The sequence below is a fragment of the Mus pahari genome, chromosome 10 (genome assembly GCF_900095145.1).
Source record: "Mus pahari chromosome 10, PAHARI_EIJ_v1.1, whole genome shotgun sequence".
Classification (NCBI taxonomy): domain Eukaryota; kingdom Metazoa; phylum Chordata; class Mammalia; order Rodentia; family Muridae; genus Mus; species Mus pahari.
The window spans coordinates 75,468,842-75,486,371 of NC_034599.1; the positions used below are offsets into that span (position 1 = coordinate 75,468,842).

The 17,530-nt window shown below is 38.5% G+C and overlaps 1 pseudogene; it reads left to right on the forward strand.

Moving 5' to 3' along the window:
* The first annotated feature begins 16,318 nt into the window (after positions 1-16,318).
* LOC110328398 lies at positions 16,319-17,278 on the forward strand (annotated as a pseudogene).
* The last annotated feature ends 252 nt before the right edge of the window (positions 17,279-17,530 follow it).

Here is a 17,530-nt window from a genome sequence, read left to right on the forward strand (position 1 = left end):
ATTATAATGAACAAAGATGCTATTTAACAGTCTGTCTTACTCTACAGCTTTTCATTTTAATGTTAACATCTTATTTTGTTTTCTAAAGTGAAAATTATTCAAATTTCCAACAAGAGAGTACATTTTATTAAGAAATCAAAGTTAATGATAAGTGAAATTAAAGTTAAAGAATGCTAACAAGTATAGACAGAAGATGATTCATTTGTTTTGTTTTGTTTTAAGATGATTCATTTGTAATGACCACAACCACAATATCATGCCAGGACTTGTCTTTATAGCAGAGAGCTCACTGCCACTAGTATTTGTCCAGACATTTAGTCAATACCTACTTTTGATGGAAAAAAATCTTGCCATCTAACTCAAGTGTTTGTGTAGTTCACCAGTGATAAACATAGAGATTCATACTTTTATGTGGAAATACAGTTAAATTAATGGCTATCTCTCTACTTCTATTCCTAGGAGACGACAGCCTTTGCCCATGGACAACTAAGTAGATAGCTCATCAGGGATGGATGAAATCACATGCCACTTGATTAGAGCCCAAAAGTTACTCAAGCCACTCCAGAGAGAATGAAATACATGTAGCAGTAACAAAGCAAGGTGGTCAGACTGCAGTTACTTTAGCAGAGGTCAGGAGGGTGAGGAAGAAGCCATCTTTGTTACCCAGCTCTTTATTCTTTGTCTACCTATCAGGGGTCTGTATTAATTCATCATAGTTTCCCTTAGTGAAATTCTACACAGCACTTCTGTCATCAAGCACAACTTTCTGTACATTTCATACCCACCGTCACTGTGGCCGTCTCCACAGCAAGTAATTATTTAATGTGTAAACTCTGCCACCACACTGAATGTGTGCACTAGCTTCTTCTTCTTTGTCTCCTACATTTTCTTCTTCAGTCATTGAGAGAAATGGGTCTGTAGGCAAGTGTTCCAATTTTTCCTTACAAGGACATGGTAGGATTGTACTTCATAATAATTTTTTAAAAACATAATCAGGCTCTTCTTCCTCGCCTTGCCTTTGATTATGAAATGCTGAGTGAACAAGATCACATCTCCCCTTCTTCATTTTCTGGTTATGGAATTCATTAGAAAGCACGAGAGGATCTTTGAATAAACACAAAGAATAGAGCTCACTTGCAAGCCTGCACTGGATGGAAGTCAATAGTTTGCTAAAAGTTAGATGCTTATTTTTCTAGTTTAATGGCCCATCCTGCCTGACTTTATACTCTCAGGATTTGGTGATTTTATACTGGCTTGACTATTTTTTTCTTTTTTGGAGCCAGAACACTTTATTAAATATTACAATAAATTATAACTTAAAAATATGACAAGCATTTGATTATTTTCAGAGTAAAACCACTCAATTTCCTTTTTACTGTGTTTAAAATTTACTGTCAGAGAGGCTTCCTCCATTAGCTGATGGGGCAAATGCAGAGACACTTAGCCAAACATTAGGTGCAACTTGTGAAACCCCCACAGAGGAGAGTGAGGAAATGTTGTAAGAGCCAGGAGGCTAGAAGATACTAGGAGAATGCAGTCCACAGAATCAACTAAGAAAGGCTTTCCTAGAGACCACAGATACTGAAGTGGCATGGGTGTATATCAGCCATCTGAATAAAAGATATGGTTGTTTAACTTGGGATTTTTGTGAGAGTCCTAACAACGGGACTGGGGATGTCTCTGACTCTTTTGCCTGCTCTTGGGAGAGTTTTCTTCCTAATGGATTGCCCTTGTCCAGCCTTGATTGGAGGGTTCGTGCCTAGTCTTACTGTATCTTGTCATGCCATGTTCAGCTTCTATCACTTGGAAGCCTGTTCTTTCCTGAAGAGAAAGGGAGGAGGCATGGCTCTGGGGAAAAGAGATGGAATGAGGCAGGGAGGAGTGGAGGGAGGAGAAACTATGGTTAGGATATATAATATGAAAGAAAAATCAATAAAAAATGCTATGCCTACTCCAGTGAAATCTGCTTGATAGGCCAAGCAAGAGGAAAAAAGTTTCAAGGAAACTCAGCCTCCTGGAACCTTGGCATTCTCATAACCCATATACTCAAACCCTATCCCCGCGTTAGTATGGTGTATGCTCTCTTTCAGTATTATAAGTGCCTTTAAAGATTGAATTTTAACACAGGTGAGCCTCCATTAGTGTTCCAATGTCCTAGAAAACCCTTGAAGTCTAGGAACTTGGAATTCAGTAGGAATTCAGTGAGAAGGTTACCTATTCAGTAACATTCGAATTTACTTCTAGTAGAGACAGTGAAACTAATTAGGCATTACAAATAACAGAGCTAGAAGAGCTCAGGGCTAATCTGCAGAGTGATTACTTAGGACAGTCTCACCCAAATAAGGGAATACACAAGGGCCTAGAGAATAGGTGGGCTTAACAATAGACTAGCATTATACCTGGCTTCCTTCTTAGTGGTAAACAGCGGCCTGGTCCCCACCATCTTTTGCTGTATACATTCCTTTTGTTTTGTGTCACTGTAACTCTGTGGATCTGTCCTGCCTGGTATAAAAATTTTGATGCTCGATTTGAAAAACCATACTGATTAAACTCTCATTAAACTCTCTCTCTCTCTCTCTCTCTCTCTCTCTCTCTCTCTCTCTCTCTCTCTCTCTCTCTTCCTCTCTTCTCTCTCATCGAGTCTATCTGTCAATTCCCATGGACTCCATACCCATCTGTCTGAGACTCTGATTTGCATGGATTGAGGAGGCGGAGGAGGGCCCACTGAGCCCAGGGCCTTGGAAAAAAAAATGAAATAAAATTTATCACAAATTTTGGCATGATCGATCAGTCGTCTGAATAATATCTTCCCAGAAATGATACTTATAGCATTAGCAAAAATAGCCATTAAAGTTATTTAAAATACAAAATATTCAGATAAACATATATAAGAAATTCGAAAAGATAGGGTGAACCTTATCCCACTTTTGTCTTAGAAGTATCATATTCACATAAAAGATGGAATGGGCACTTGTATAAATCTGAAAATTTTCCACTATTTGGAAGGGTTTGTTTTTCCTCATTGAACTGATGTCTGAGTTTGGTTATCAAGCAGAACAACAGGAATGTGCAGCAGCTTCACAAAATGGTGGGTGAGTTGGACTTTAGTCATGTTCATCTTCTCACTCTCAAGTTTTCATTTTCAGTCTCCTCTGTTACTCTGTAGCATCTTTCCTCCAATCCAAGAATAACTCCTCATAAGTAAAATAGTAAATTATACTCAGCTTAGCTTTTGTTCCTTCTGTCTACCTGTTTTCCTGTCGCTGTTTTCTGTCACTTTCTCTCCTTTCCTCTGTGAGTGTCACTTCTGTACGCAGTCATGGTTCATTCCAAAGTCCCCCACCAGTGGTTTGTTGCCTGCTACAAAGAGAAACCTGTCATTTTCCATTCCGAGAAGGGAAGCCTACCTGGAGTTTCTTTGATGGTAAGAAAGTTTCAGTTTGTCCTCTGAAAATAAGCAGTTCCCAGTCAGGAGGGAGGTTTGGGGAAACAATGGTTCCTCTTAGGACCTCTCAGATCATACTCAGGTGGTCCAGTTTTAGCCAGTGGTAAGGAGCAGTTAGCATTGATGCTTAGACAAAGGCGGTTGGGAATAAACTACCTCTACTTGCATTAACAGTTTTATTTGTATTCTATGACATCCCACCTGACTTTCTAACCTTTCAGAAAACAATATTTTGGATTCTCGGCACCACACAGTAGCTTTGTGGGAAATTCGGAGTAATTCAAACAGAAACTCCCTCTAGCTTCACAAGACTGAACATTTGATTAAAATTACAGAAGTTGACTACCAGGCAACTCCTTCCAGCTCTGTATGGAACATCTGCCGAAGAAAAACCTTTAGAAGTCAGACAGAATTGAAATGTCATGCTCCAGGGGGAAATACACACAAAACAAAATTGAATTATAAGAATGAACTGGAGTGCTTAAAGGTGCAGAGCAGTGTGAAAGCTGCTGAGATGCTGGCTGAATGTAGGGAACCGGGCACCCGCTAAGACAGGGTGTATAGCTTGCTTACTTTGATGCCATTAGCCTAATAGAATGCACCGCTGTTCAGATCTAGGAAGGATAAAATCACAGTTAATATAAAAATAGAAAACAAGTCATCCAAAAGCTTATGTATCAAAGGTTCAAGAATAGAAAAAAGATACAAGAAATCTCTAAGAATATAACTAACAAGGACAAGTTGTCAATAAATGCTTTTAAAGATAGGTGTGGCTATTTGACTGGCTAAGCTAGAATGGTTTTGACTAAATAAAATATGTTTATATTAAATCTCTTGAAATCAAGTGAATAGCTGCTGCTGTTTTCTTACTTGCATAGAAAAAAAATGTTACCAATGTCAGCATATACCAATATCACCTCTGCCAACATTGTTTTAAGGTAAGTTGTAGCTGGCAGGACTCAGGTCGAATCCTGTTCCTTGAATACTCCTCTGTCACAGGCTACCTGCCCAACCATTAGCATCTAATTAATCTAATGAATCTCAGTGTGGACACGATTATTTTGACTCAGTTTTTCAAAACAGTCCTAGATATTAAGTTTTGACTATACAAAACTTTTTGATAATAGATTTAAAATAGTTTGATTTATATTTAATATTAAAATACTGTTGTTTCTGGCATTGTCTATTCAATAGAAAAAAGCTGCCTACAGACTTATGTGTCAGGCATTAGAGATATTAGAGACGGCTCAGTGGCTAAGAATGCATACTACTCTTTCAGCAGACTAGAGGGGTATTAAATTTTAAATTAATCCCCCCCTTTTTTTTTAACAAATACTGTATTTACATCACCATCATCCACAAACCCTCTTCAACTCCTCCAGTGACTCTTCACTCTAATTTATAACCTTTTTTTTTATTATCACACACACACACACACACACACACACACACACACATTCACACTTGAACACACATTTATAAATAAAACCTGCTGAATCTATTTAGTTTTTCTTGGATGGCTGAAAGCTTGGGATTAGGTAACCCATTAGAGGTTGTTCCTGGGTCATAAAGATCCTCCTCCTCAGTGGCTATTAATGGGTTATAGAACTTAATCTTGTCCTCACCTACCTTGGGATGTCAGTTGGTACTTCCATTTTGTAGGCCTTGTTTAGATTTCATGAACACAGCTCCCTGTCATAAATAAAGATGACATTTCAAAGCAGATGCTCTGTTCCTCTGGTTCTTACTCTTTTTCTGTTCTCTCTCTCTCTCTCTCTCTCTCTCTCTCTCTCTCTCGTGTGTGTGTGTGTGTGTGTGTGTGTGTGTGTGTGTTTCTGAGCCTTCATTTTAGGAATTGCATTGTAGATATATATGTTTGAGCTGGGCACCCCATGGCCAGTAGTTCTTTGTCTTTGAACAATTGTGGTTCCTGTGTGGTTCCTCCTTAAATGAGGGATGAGAGCCTCACTTAGTGGGCATGAAGTTAAAACTTTCAAACGCAGTTAGGAATTGTATTGGTTTAGAAATGTTGCAGTAGTAACATCTCCCAGAAGGTCTATGACCTTTACCACCTATGGGTAGTTAGTTAGCAGGGTTTATAGTACCGGACACGGCTTCTTTCCTACTGAATAGATCTGAAGTCCAATTGTATAACTTAGTTGCTCCCAAGACATAAGTGCTGCTATTATATGCTGTGAGATCTCACTGTGCTGGTCATTGTGTGGTCTGTAGGCTTTAAAGCCAGGTGATACTCTTGTTTGCTCTTCTTCCTTAGCATCTTGCATAGAACTTTCTATGAGACAGTCCTCAAGGTTTGCATGGCATTGCCAGGTCAATTCCTCGAAGAAGAGAACCCCCGAGTTTGTTTCCTGGCACTCACAATGGTGGCTCATGCTGCCTCTCATTTCAATTCCAGAGGATCTGAATGTACCTGTGGTATCTGTACTACACACACACAGACACACACACACACACACACACACACATACACAGACACACACACACACACACACACACACACACTTAAAAGAACTCATTCAGAATCGAACATCACTATTTGCAATGGACTGGGGAAAAGAAAAGTGTAACATTGAAATTTGATGGATAGTACAATAAAAAGACACACCTGAGAGAAAGTAGTATGAATTTATGATGATCTGTGTTAACTGCTCATTTGTTGAAATTCATACAGCTCTTTAACTTCAGATAAAGTAAAAGCAAAACAAAGATATAAGAGATTATAAAGATGCAAGTACCCTCTAGGTCAAAAGAAACTTGTTTTTATTAATGGTTATATTAGCAAATGTAAGTATAAACATATGCTTTACTGAAAGTATGATACATGTTCATGTTGAAATTCACATACCCTTGTGAGTGTTTTCCATGTCTTTTAGCAACAAAACGGTTTTGTTTGGCATTTTTATAAATGTATACAATGAATTCTAATATTTTTCACTTCCCACTTCCTTCTCAACCTTCTCTTCTTCCACTAAAGTCTTTCTTCTTCCAAACAAGACCCGATCTTAGTATCATGGATTCTCTGTGTGAATGACACAGTAGTTTTATCTCGGTTATCTGTATGAACATAGGTATAAGGATATTTCTTTTTGGAGTGGAAATGCATGTGTGAATATATCACTGAAGAAAGCGATTCCCTTAGCTCCACCATCATTAACTGTTGATAACCACTCAGGGAGGTATAGGTCTCTTGGATCCTTCATTGTCCTATGATGAAATGTTGATAGGCTCCATTTTGTTCAAGTCTTCCTCAGATACCACAGCTAAAAGGAATTCATGAATGCACACCATGTCCACAAAGGATGTTTGCGAAAATCTCCTTTCCATCCTCTAGCTCTATATTCATTTGGGACCTCTTCTCCAGTGTTTTTCTTAATAAAAATCCTTTTCTTTCTATTTATAACCATGTCACTGGCATAGTTCATTGTCCTGGGCATAAGAGCTTAGAAACATGGAGCAACTCTGAGACTCATCCCCTAAAACAGCTGTTTAAGTTGCTGCCATTGTAGCCCATAGGATTAAACTTTAGGACTCTGATGTTATCTGTTAAAACTAATTTTAAAATAATATTTGCAATATGTTTCTGAATATAGGTTAGGTAAATTCATGTTTATGGAAAGACTAAGGAAATTAAAATTCCAGCCTATGTGTTACATATATACTAGTAAAGTAGAGGTCAAGATATATTAATGCAGGTTGTAGAGTTATTTTTTTCTCAAGAAGGGAAATACACACTAAGAAAAGTCAAGCATAGTCATGCAAGACTATTGAAGACAACAGCCGAAGTTTTTAGAATTGAAAAAAAAAATGAGTCTGTGTTTGCTGTAACCATGCTTGAGGCAATGTGGGGAATGCTGGGAATTGGAATTAAAAATGAAGGTTAGGTATTGGAATACATGCCTGCCTTTTTAAGAGCTAAGAGAATAAAGAAATGAAAATGTGTAATATGATTTCAAAGTACATTAGGAGCTTGGGTTTTGACGTCTTACTGCTGTTGAAAGGTATAACTCTATTTATTTATTTATTTTTGCATAGAACATTCCCTCTACAAAACAATTCATAAGGCTATGAGGAAATAGATGTAATAAGCAATTATCATTACAATAAAATTGCATCTAGCAGTTTGAGTTAAAATGTACTTTACAAAGATTGATAACTGCATTATAAAATGTTACTCCTTATTTGTATTAACTGGAAAGCCAATGGAATCTAGAAGACCCAATCCACTTGTTAACTTTTGGTTTGGTTGATTCTGTAATGAAATTAATGAGCCTACAAATTTATGTGGTGTATTTGAGAAAGTTCTACAATGATTTTTGCAGACTAACTCCAAATCAGTGATTGTATTTTACCAGTCAACTCTTTGTTAGATATAAACCAAAGGAAACAAAACATTGTGGTTTATAATTTTATCATCTAAGCTATTCAATCAACACTACATTTATATTCTGAATATGATATTGCTATTATTGCAAACATCGCTCACTGCAATTATGTTTTGATAAAAGAAAATAAACCATAACCAAGCATCTCCACGTGAATTTTTTATTTGATTATAAATGCATCTTCCTTCTATAACTGTGGGATTCCTTTTGGAGATCATACAATTTGACAAAAATGCACCCATTGAAAGCACTACATAATTTACCTTATTTTTCTGGAAAGACAAAATATGTATTTTAAAATTCCCTATTTAACTTGCTTTTTCAGGTATAGATATTGTTGTTGGTATTATGGTTTTATGATTATAGTTCTTTTTAATGTAGGATAGTATGAAGGGTAATATTATGGATCCCCAAAGATCATATTTTTTTCATCTCAAGAACCTGGAGGTGAAGAAGTTGTTCTTGAAGTTTGTGTTTTAAGTTTTGTGATATTTTAGAGTCTGTGGTTGTATGAAAATAGTCACAATTATCCTTCAACTTGAAAACAGTCATTTATATATAATGGAGGCCAGAAAAGAATATTTTGGTTTGACTTCTTGGGTCAATGGAAAGTTATCGGGCACAAAGTGAAGAGTATATTTATTAAACTGTACAAATCTGAGAAAAGTAAAGAGCCAAGGTAAGACTCCCTGGTAAGTGTTTCAAAGATTTTTATGTGAAAATCATTTAATTATAATAACACTGGTTAGAAGAGTTCATCTCCCCATACTGTTATCTTTGTACGAAGCTCATGTCCATGTAGGTCAAGGGCCTCCACATAAAACCAGATACACTGAATCAAATAGAAGTGAAAGGGTGCAAGAGCCTCGAACACACGGGGGCAAAGGGGGAAATCTGTACAGAACATCGATTGCCCAGTCTCTTAGATCAACTACTGACAAATGGGACCTCGTAAAATTGAAAAGCTTCTGTAAGCCAAAGGACACTGTCAATAGGACAAAATGTCCTATTGAGAAAAGATTTTTACCAATCTTATATCTGATAGAGGGCCAATATCCAATTTATACAACTCAAGAAGTTCAACTCCAGAGAAACAAATAACCCTATTAAAAATTGGGTACAGAGCTAAATAAAGAATTCTTAGCTGAGGAATCTTGAATGGCTGAGAAACACCTAAAGAAGTGTTCAATGTCCTTAGTCATCAGAGAAATGCAAAACAAAACAACTTTGAGACTCAACTTCACACCAATGTGGGCAAGGGTGTGGACAAAGAGGAACACTCCTCCATTATTGGTGGGATTGCAAGCTGGTACAACTGCTCTGGAAACTAATTTGTCAGTTCCTCAGAAAATTGGACATAGTTCTACCTGAAGACCCAGGTATACCACTCCTGGGCATATACCCAAAATAAGTTCCAACACATTACATGGACATATGCTCCAGTATGTTCATAGCACCCTTATTTATAACATCCAGAAGCTGGAAACTACCCAGATGTCCCTCAACAGAAGAATGGATACAGAAAATGTGATACATTTATACAATGGAATACTATTCAGCTATGAAAAAACAATGACTTCATGAAATTTGCAGGTTTATGGCTGAAACTATCAAATATCTTTAGTGAGGTAACCAGACATCAAAGAATACACATGGTAGGTACTCACTGAAAAGTGGATATTAGCCCAAAAGCTCGGAATAACCATAATACAATTCACAGACCATATGAAGCTTAAGACAAAGGAAGACCAAAGTGTGGATGTGTCAGTTCTACTTAGAAGAGTGAACAAAATGATCACAGGCGATAGAGGGAGAGAAGAACCTGGGAGGGAGAGAGGAGGGGAGGTAAAAAAAAAAGGGGGGGTCAGGATCAGGCATAGGAAGAGACAGGAGATAAGTACAGAAGGTCAGGAAATTGAACAGAAATATGTAGCAGTGGAGGATGGGGAGCTGGGGGTAACCACTAGAAATTCCCAATGCCAGGGAAACAAGAGACTCCCAGTACCTAATAGGGCTGATATTAGCCAAAATACCTAACAAAGGGGAGAAAGAACCTGTAGAGACCATCTCCAGTAGATAGGCACAACCCCCAGTTTAGGGATGGGCCACCCATCCATCTCAAAAAGTTTAACCCACAACTGATCCTATCTAAAGGAAATGCAGAGACAAAAAAAAAAAAAAAATGTTGCAGAGACTGAAGGAAAGGCCATCCAGAGACTGCTCCATCTAGGGGTCCTTCTGACCTGTAGATACCAAGCCCTGATACTATTGCTGATGCCAAGAAGTACTTGCTGACAGGAGCTTAGTATCACTGTCCCCTGAGAGACTCTGCCAGCATCTGTCCAATTCAAATGTAGAGATACTCACAGCGAACCTTTGAACTGAGCCAGGGGAACCCAATGAAGGAGTTAGGGGGAGGACTGAAGGAGCTGAAGGGGTTAGCAACCCCATAGAAGGAACAACAATATCAACTAACCTGTTCACCCACAGCTCCCAGGGACTATATAACTAACCAAAGAGAACACATGGAGGGACCCATGGCTCCAGCTACATATGTAGCAGAGAATTGCTTTATCTGGCATCAGTGGGAAGGGAGGCCCTTGATCCTGTGGAGGCTGGATTCCCCAGTGTAAGGTGATGCTAGCTAGAGTAGTGAGACAGGAATGAGATGGTGGGTGGGGCAGTACCCTCATAGAGGCTTTGGGGAAGGAAGATGGGATGGGGAGGTTGCAGAGAGGAACCTGGGAAGGGGGACAACATTTGAAATGTAAATTTTAAACAAACTAGAATGTTTTTGGTTCTATCTCCATGTTGTAGTAAACCAGTATGAATATCTGAGAGAATGTCTGGGTGCTTCTTCTAAAGCCATGAACTAGATGTTTAAAACAAAGCTCTGAAATCTGTCTTTGTGCAATTATTTAAGTATCTTGGTCCCTAATATTTTATGGTCCATTACTTGTCTTACAGATGAGCATAAATGAAATCCAATGTCTGTTAAAAGTATGTAAAGGAATACAAATCAAACTAACCTAAGAGTCAATGACAGAACAGAACAAACTTCATCAGCAGAATTGGCAATGGTTTACTTGCATTCAGAACACTGGGTGGGGTGGAGAATATCTGCTGGCAGGTATGGTATAATAGATAAATGATTGTATTGAGAAGTGGCTTTTCTTCAGAATTTGAGATATTTATTACAATTCTGATGACAAATATTATTTTATTTTTCTAGGAGTAAACTGACTCTCAGAAACATTGATAGTTTGTTAAAAAGTCATACACTTTGTCAATATATTTTAAATTTAATTATTTCTTTTTTTCTTTTGATCACATTACTTTATTGTCAAAGTTATGAATGAAACTGTGAAGATGCTGGAGATGGGTTTAGAGCTATCTCTGCACATTTTGTGTGTAGATGACTGGGAATGGTGGTGAAAGATATCTCTGTATTCTGCTGGAGATATATCTCTATATCTTTAATCATAATTTTTAAAATTATTCTATAAAATCAAAATGTGAAATATCCTAGAGAAAAAGATATAACTCTTAAGAAGCTCTGGTAAGGCCTCCATCATTTTAATTTGTAGAAAAATTTCTTGTTTTTGTAGCTTTCTGTGTTTCTGTATTACCAGTTTATTGACAAGATTATAGTGCTTTTCGTAAAAGTCTGTGCTGAAGAGTGTTAGAAAAAAATGAGGAAAAATGAGTACCAACAATAAATCATAAAAATACATCCTCACCTATATTCCTTGGGAATTTAACTTGTTCTGTTATTTCAAAGGTTACCTTCAACTAAAGTTCAAACACAGAAGACAAAGGAAAAGGAGAACCACTTATGTATCACTAAGGGATACTTGGGAGCAGCAATCCTTGAGGATGCTGACTCTTAGAGGACATCTAAGCACAAGGATAGCTTCTGGGGTTTTGCTGTGGGGAATATTTCCAAGCACAGCATGTGTATGTCCTTCTGTTTTGCTGACTATTAGTGAACAGAAAGCTAACTTTTTCTTCAAATGCTTTTGCAGGTAGGAGCAATATCGGACCCTGCATCTTCCCTCAAACATAAAACAGTACTCACTGAGAGATATACAAGGTCAGACCAGAGGAAGCACTCAGGTTCCCAGGCTTCACCGAGCTGTGGTGTTTTATATTTATTATCCATGTTTAGTCATTAGCAATAGGATGATGGATATGTAAGGCTTCCAATAAACTACAGATTTCGATGAGCTTCAGAGCTCCTCTAAGTGGGGAAGGTTAAAAATAAATAAAATGTAATACATGAGTATGATGGTCTAGAGGAGTCACTGATTGACAGCAAAGGGCCTAATTTTTGTAAGAGATACTTTATGAGTTATTAGGAACAGTATTTTTCATAAAAAATTAAAAACAAATATAATAAAGAATGTTGATTTACAAAAACATGACCATAAATATGGTTAAATATTTTAAAACAATATGGTTAATTTGAAATTCATTTACTTGATCATGGGAAGTAATAATTGCAAATTTATTGATACAAATGATGATGACATTTTATTAGTAAACATGAGAAGTTAAAATATCTAATAATATCATTGCATAGGAGCTATAAAGTCTGGCACAGTGGGTTATGAATGGCTTCCATTAATTACTATTGACTGAATGGACAAATGAAAGTCATAGCCTTTTGTTATAAGATGATCTTGAAATTACCAGTCCTGGAAACTTTAGAAAGAAATAAATACTTTATTTATTCAATATCTGTACTGTATCTTCAAATTCTGTGGAAATGCTACCTGTTATCCTTATCACAAGCAGGTAAGAGATGATTCCTTGCTATATTTAAAGGTGTACAAAATATAGTTCAAAGATAGAAAATGCCTTGCACAATTTACACAGACAAGAAATGAAAAGTTCACATTTCAAGTTGGTCCAATTCTGATGATAGAACTCACAACACTGCTGCTCTATGCATTTCTGCAATCACAGGAAAGACAATAATTAAATTCAAAGTCATGGGCAATGTTCACTGCTTCAAAGTACACTTAGTGGGCTGGGGTGCTAACTCACTTGGGAAAGTGCTTGGCTTATAAACATGAGGATCTGAGTTGATCCCCTAGAACTAATGTGAGAACAGGAAACATCCTGGAAATCTATGACAATGGAGGCAGATCCCTAGGGCTTACTTGCATAGCCTACTTGGTGAGTCACAGTGCCAGCATAGCTTAGTTGTCTAAGAAGTTTTCTTTCTTTCATTTTTGGAGTTATGAATTCTAATCTTATGATTCCTTGGGAAGTTAGGGTGAGCTGGTTTAGGTTAGGAGAAGATTGTAGGAGGAGAGAAAAGCATCTGTAACTGTGATGCCATCATAGAATGAGTAAGAAGAGCAGATATGGGCTGGGGAAAGAAAAAGTTCAAAAGTTCCTCTACTTGGGCAATGAAAAATGACTAGAAGACCTTAAACACAGGAGCATGATGGATTTTTGATATTGACCTCTATCTATAATGTGTAACAGACAATTACAGAGATCGGACACTTCTACAATATCATAAACAAGCTATCTGGCTACAGGAGGTGGCCTCTTCAGGTTCCATATTCCCACTACTATGAGAACCTGCAAAGGCCAACTCTTGTGGCCTGGCAGGATCCCCAGGGGAGAGATAAGGGCACCAACCCACCCAGCCACAAAATTTTTGACCCAAAATTTGTCTGTCTATAAGAAATGTAGGGACAAAGATGGAACAGAGAATGAGGGAATGGCCAACAAATTATCAGACCAACTTGAGACACATCTCATAGGCAAGTGCCAATCCCTGACATTATTAATGATGTTCAGTTATGCTTTTAGACAGAAGCCTAGCTTAGCTGTCCTCTGAGAGGCTCAACTCAGCAACTGACTGAAACAGAGGCAGAGACCCACAGCCAAACATTGGATGGAACTTGGGGAGTTTTATGGAAGAGTTCGGTGAGCAATGATTGGTCTTTTTGTGTAGTTCCTATCCCCTTCAAATCATTCCAATAGCCAAACCCCATGGCTTGGGATGTCCTAGCACTTGGGGAGAGCCTATTTCTATTTTTTGCTGAGTTGACTTAGTATCAAACTCTATTCTAAACACTTATTATTATACTCCTAGGTTTGTGCAGCTTCTAGTCCCTTTAGAGAAGAGTCCATTTTCAATATTCAGCAGTGATTATAAAGACTTGCAACTGGTCAAATCCTGGAGAATATATGGATGTGGAGTGCTTGTTCCTAAATGTGACTTCTATACCATACACTGTTCCCTACCCCTGTCCGTCTTGACTTGTGTGCAGAGAGATGATAAAAACCAAAGGTTGAATAGGACTACTGAGAATGTGTCTTCTGGACATGGCACAGATGATGCAATCATGAATTTATGACATCTGTAGTTACCTGTACAAGCTCTACCCAAGACTGCCTTGCAGAAGGGACTAGAGTTCACAAAGACCCACCTTGTCTAGAAGCACTATCCACTATCAACAGTTACGAGTAGCTAAAGAAGGAGTGTCACTTAGTTCTTTGGTGTACCCACTGATGAATTTCCTGTTCTCCAGCATCAATCTCCTTCCCATGCTCATATAGGAAACAGGAAACCCTATCTAAACTCAATGGTCCACACATACTTGGGTGATATGAAGTAGGACACAAATTTGTTTGGATGAAAGATCTCAGCAGAAGATACTCAGGGTTAAACAGACTATATTCATTATAATGATGTTTGGCACTATCAAATCATAAAAACCATCCAATCCTCCTTTATATTCCTTTCACCTCCATCCACTGACAAAAATTCTGACTTTTGATGTTTGGGGTTATTTAATAAACATGTATGTCTCTATCATTCTATAAACTTTAGGAACCTATCCAGGTCATGACCTCTCTTACCTCTTTCTCTGAATTATTTTCCTTCATAGCACTGGACTTCTCTGAACACAACACATTTATCCGCTTTACTCCTTGTCATTTTTATCTTCTGGGATTTTTCTACAATGGCAGACCCAGAAGAGTAGATATCTTTGTTTATCCACTACTCTATTACTAGTGTCAACATACGGGAACACTACAATAAATATTTGCTTAATCAATAAACTTACAAGGACATCTGTTTCTTCATGTGAAAAATTTTAATAATGAAAGTACAAGCCGCTTTTATTAACTGAATTATTTTCATTTGCCAAGAATGTGTGATAGTAACTTCCTGGATAATGGAAGTCTGAACATCATAGTTTATAATGGGAAAAATTATAAGATGATCTCCAAAGACCAATCAAGATATAGATAAAATAGTCTTTAATATCTCACTAAAAATTCACAAATGAAGTCTTGATGACATTGAGCATTCAAATCATGAACTACAAAATTAAGCCATTGGTGAGGATGATTCTGTACAGCTTTCTTTTTCTACTGCAAGGAGTGGGTCTGCCAATGCAAATAAATAACAAGGTAATATGTCTAATAAAAAAGAATCAAATTAGATAGGAAAATGTTGACAGTGTCCTTAGGCATATAATACAAGCAAATAGCAAGATAAACTTATAGATGAAGGGTATGAAAGACAGTAGCAACAATACATACTAGACTTAGAAAAAATTAATAAAACTCATTATTAGAGATCAGAAGAGATAGGAACACAGTTGGTGTGAGTTTTTAGGACCAGCATCCTGCACAAATATGTGTGTTAATCTGCAAGTGCATTTAGATACCTTCTTGATTTTGATATTGATTTCTCATAAAATATTTTACAAGTCATCACTGCAAACAGATGGTCAGGTACTGAAAAGCAAAAGTTTTATTGCACGTACTTTGAAGATTTTTTTCTTATTTATTTATTTATTTATTTATTTATTTATTTATTTATTTTGGTTTTTCGAAACAGGGTTTCTCTGTGTAGCCCTAGCTGTCCTGGGACTCACTCTGTAGACCAGGCTGGCCTCGAACTCAGAAATCTGCCCGCCTCTGCCTCCCAAGTGCTGGGATTAAAGGCGTTTGCCACCACTGCCTATTTTCCCATCCCTCTACTCCTCCCAGTTGATCCTTGCATCATCTCCCGTCTATATCTACTTGGTTTCTGTCTCTCATTAGAAAGAACAGGCTTCTAGGAGATAACAACAAAACATGATTTAAAAAAATCATAAGATAAATTGAAAATCATAACAAAGTTGAACAAGCCAACAGAAAAAAATAAAAGAACCCAAAGAGAAAGCACAACAATTTGAGATCCACATATTTACACATTTAGGGTTCCCATAAAAATAGAAATCTGAAAGTTATAGCATATACGGACCTGGACCTGGTGCAGACCTGTCTAGGCCATGTGCATGCTGCCTCAGTCTCTGAGTTCTTAAGAGGTTTGCCCAATTGTTTTGGAAGGCCTTGTTCTCCTGGTATCCTCCATCTCCTCATTAGTTAGAGACTTCATTACTAATGCCTTCCTGTATTATAGGAAGTTTTCACTAGACTGGGATTCAATATGGCCCCTCAAGGGCTCCATACATGTTCCCCAATTCTAGTTGTCTCTCACCATTTCCTTCCTCAGTCCAATCTTCTGTCCCTGTTCCTACCAGATCCCACTGATTCTTGTCCCTGCCATCCCTTCCCTCCTCAGTCAGGACTTCCTGGAGATAGTCGCCCTAGCTACCACTGGCAGATGTCAGAGCCCATTGTCCCCGCAGCTCCGCCACCCCTTCAGGGATTCAAGCAGGAATACCATGACCCATTGTATGAACATGGGGTCCCTGGGATGCCTGGTCCCCCAGCACATGGGTTCCAGTCACCCATGGGGATCATGCAGGAGCCCGAGATTACTGTGCTGACTCAGAAGTACCTAACTGCCATGAGAGGCAGGTATTTCTCCAGCAGCCATGAAGGATTCCCATATGAAAAGGACCCCAGGCTATACTTCGATAACACTTGTGTGGTGCCTGAAAGACTGGAAGGCAAAGTCAAGCAGGAGCCCACCATGTTTCTAGAGGGGCCCCCTTATCAGAGACGAGGCTCTTTGCAGCTGTGGCAGTTCCTCGTCACCCTCCTGGATGACCCAGCCAATGCCCACTTCATCGCCTGGACTGGCCGAAGCATGGAATTTAAACTCATAGAACCAGAAGAGGTTACTCGTCGTTGGAGTATTCAGAAGAATCGACCAGCCATGAACTATGACAAGCTGAGTCACTCTCTCCGCTATTACTATGAAAAGGGCATCATGCAGAAGGTGGCTGGGGAACGGTACGTCTACAAATTTGTGTGTGACCCAGATGCACTTTTCTCCATGGCCTTCCCGGACAATCAGCGCCAGTTCCTGAAGGCAGAATCCGAATGCCCCCTCAATGAGGAGGACACGCTGCCTCTGACTCACTTTGGAGACAACCCTGCTTACCTCCTGGGCATGGATCGCTGCAGCAGCCTCCCCTATGCCGAAGGCTTCGCTTACTAAGTTTCTGAATGGCTGAGTAGCCACACCCTACAGCTAGTAGTCCTCATCCAGGCAAAATGAGGGCAGTGGTTTTGTTTGTGTTCTTGGCTGTTCCTAAAGCTTGCCCTTTGAGTATTATCAGGAGAACCCAAGCTGTCTCTGGATTCGACACCCTTTAAGACAAACACCTTGGCTAGGGAGGAATGGGAACAGGGAGAGACAGAAAAACCACCACTTCCTGGGGAGACGTGGAAGCCGTCCTCCTTGCCACCA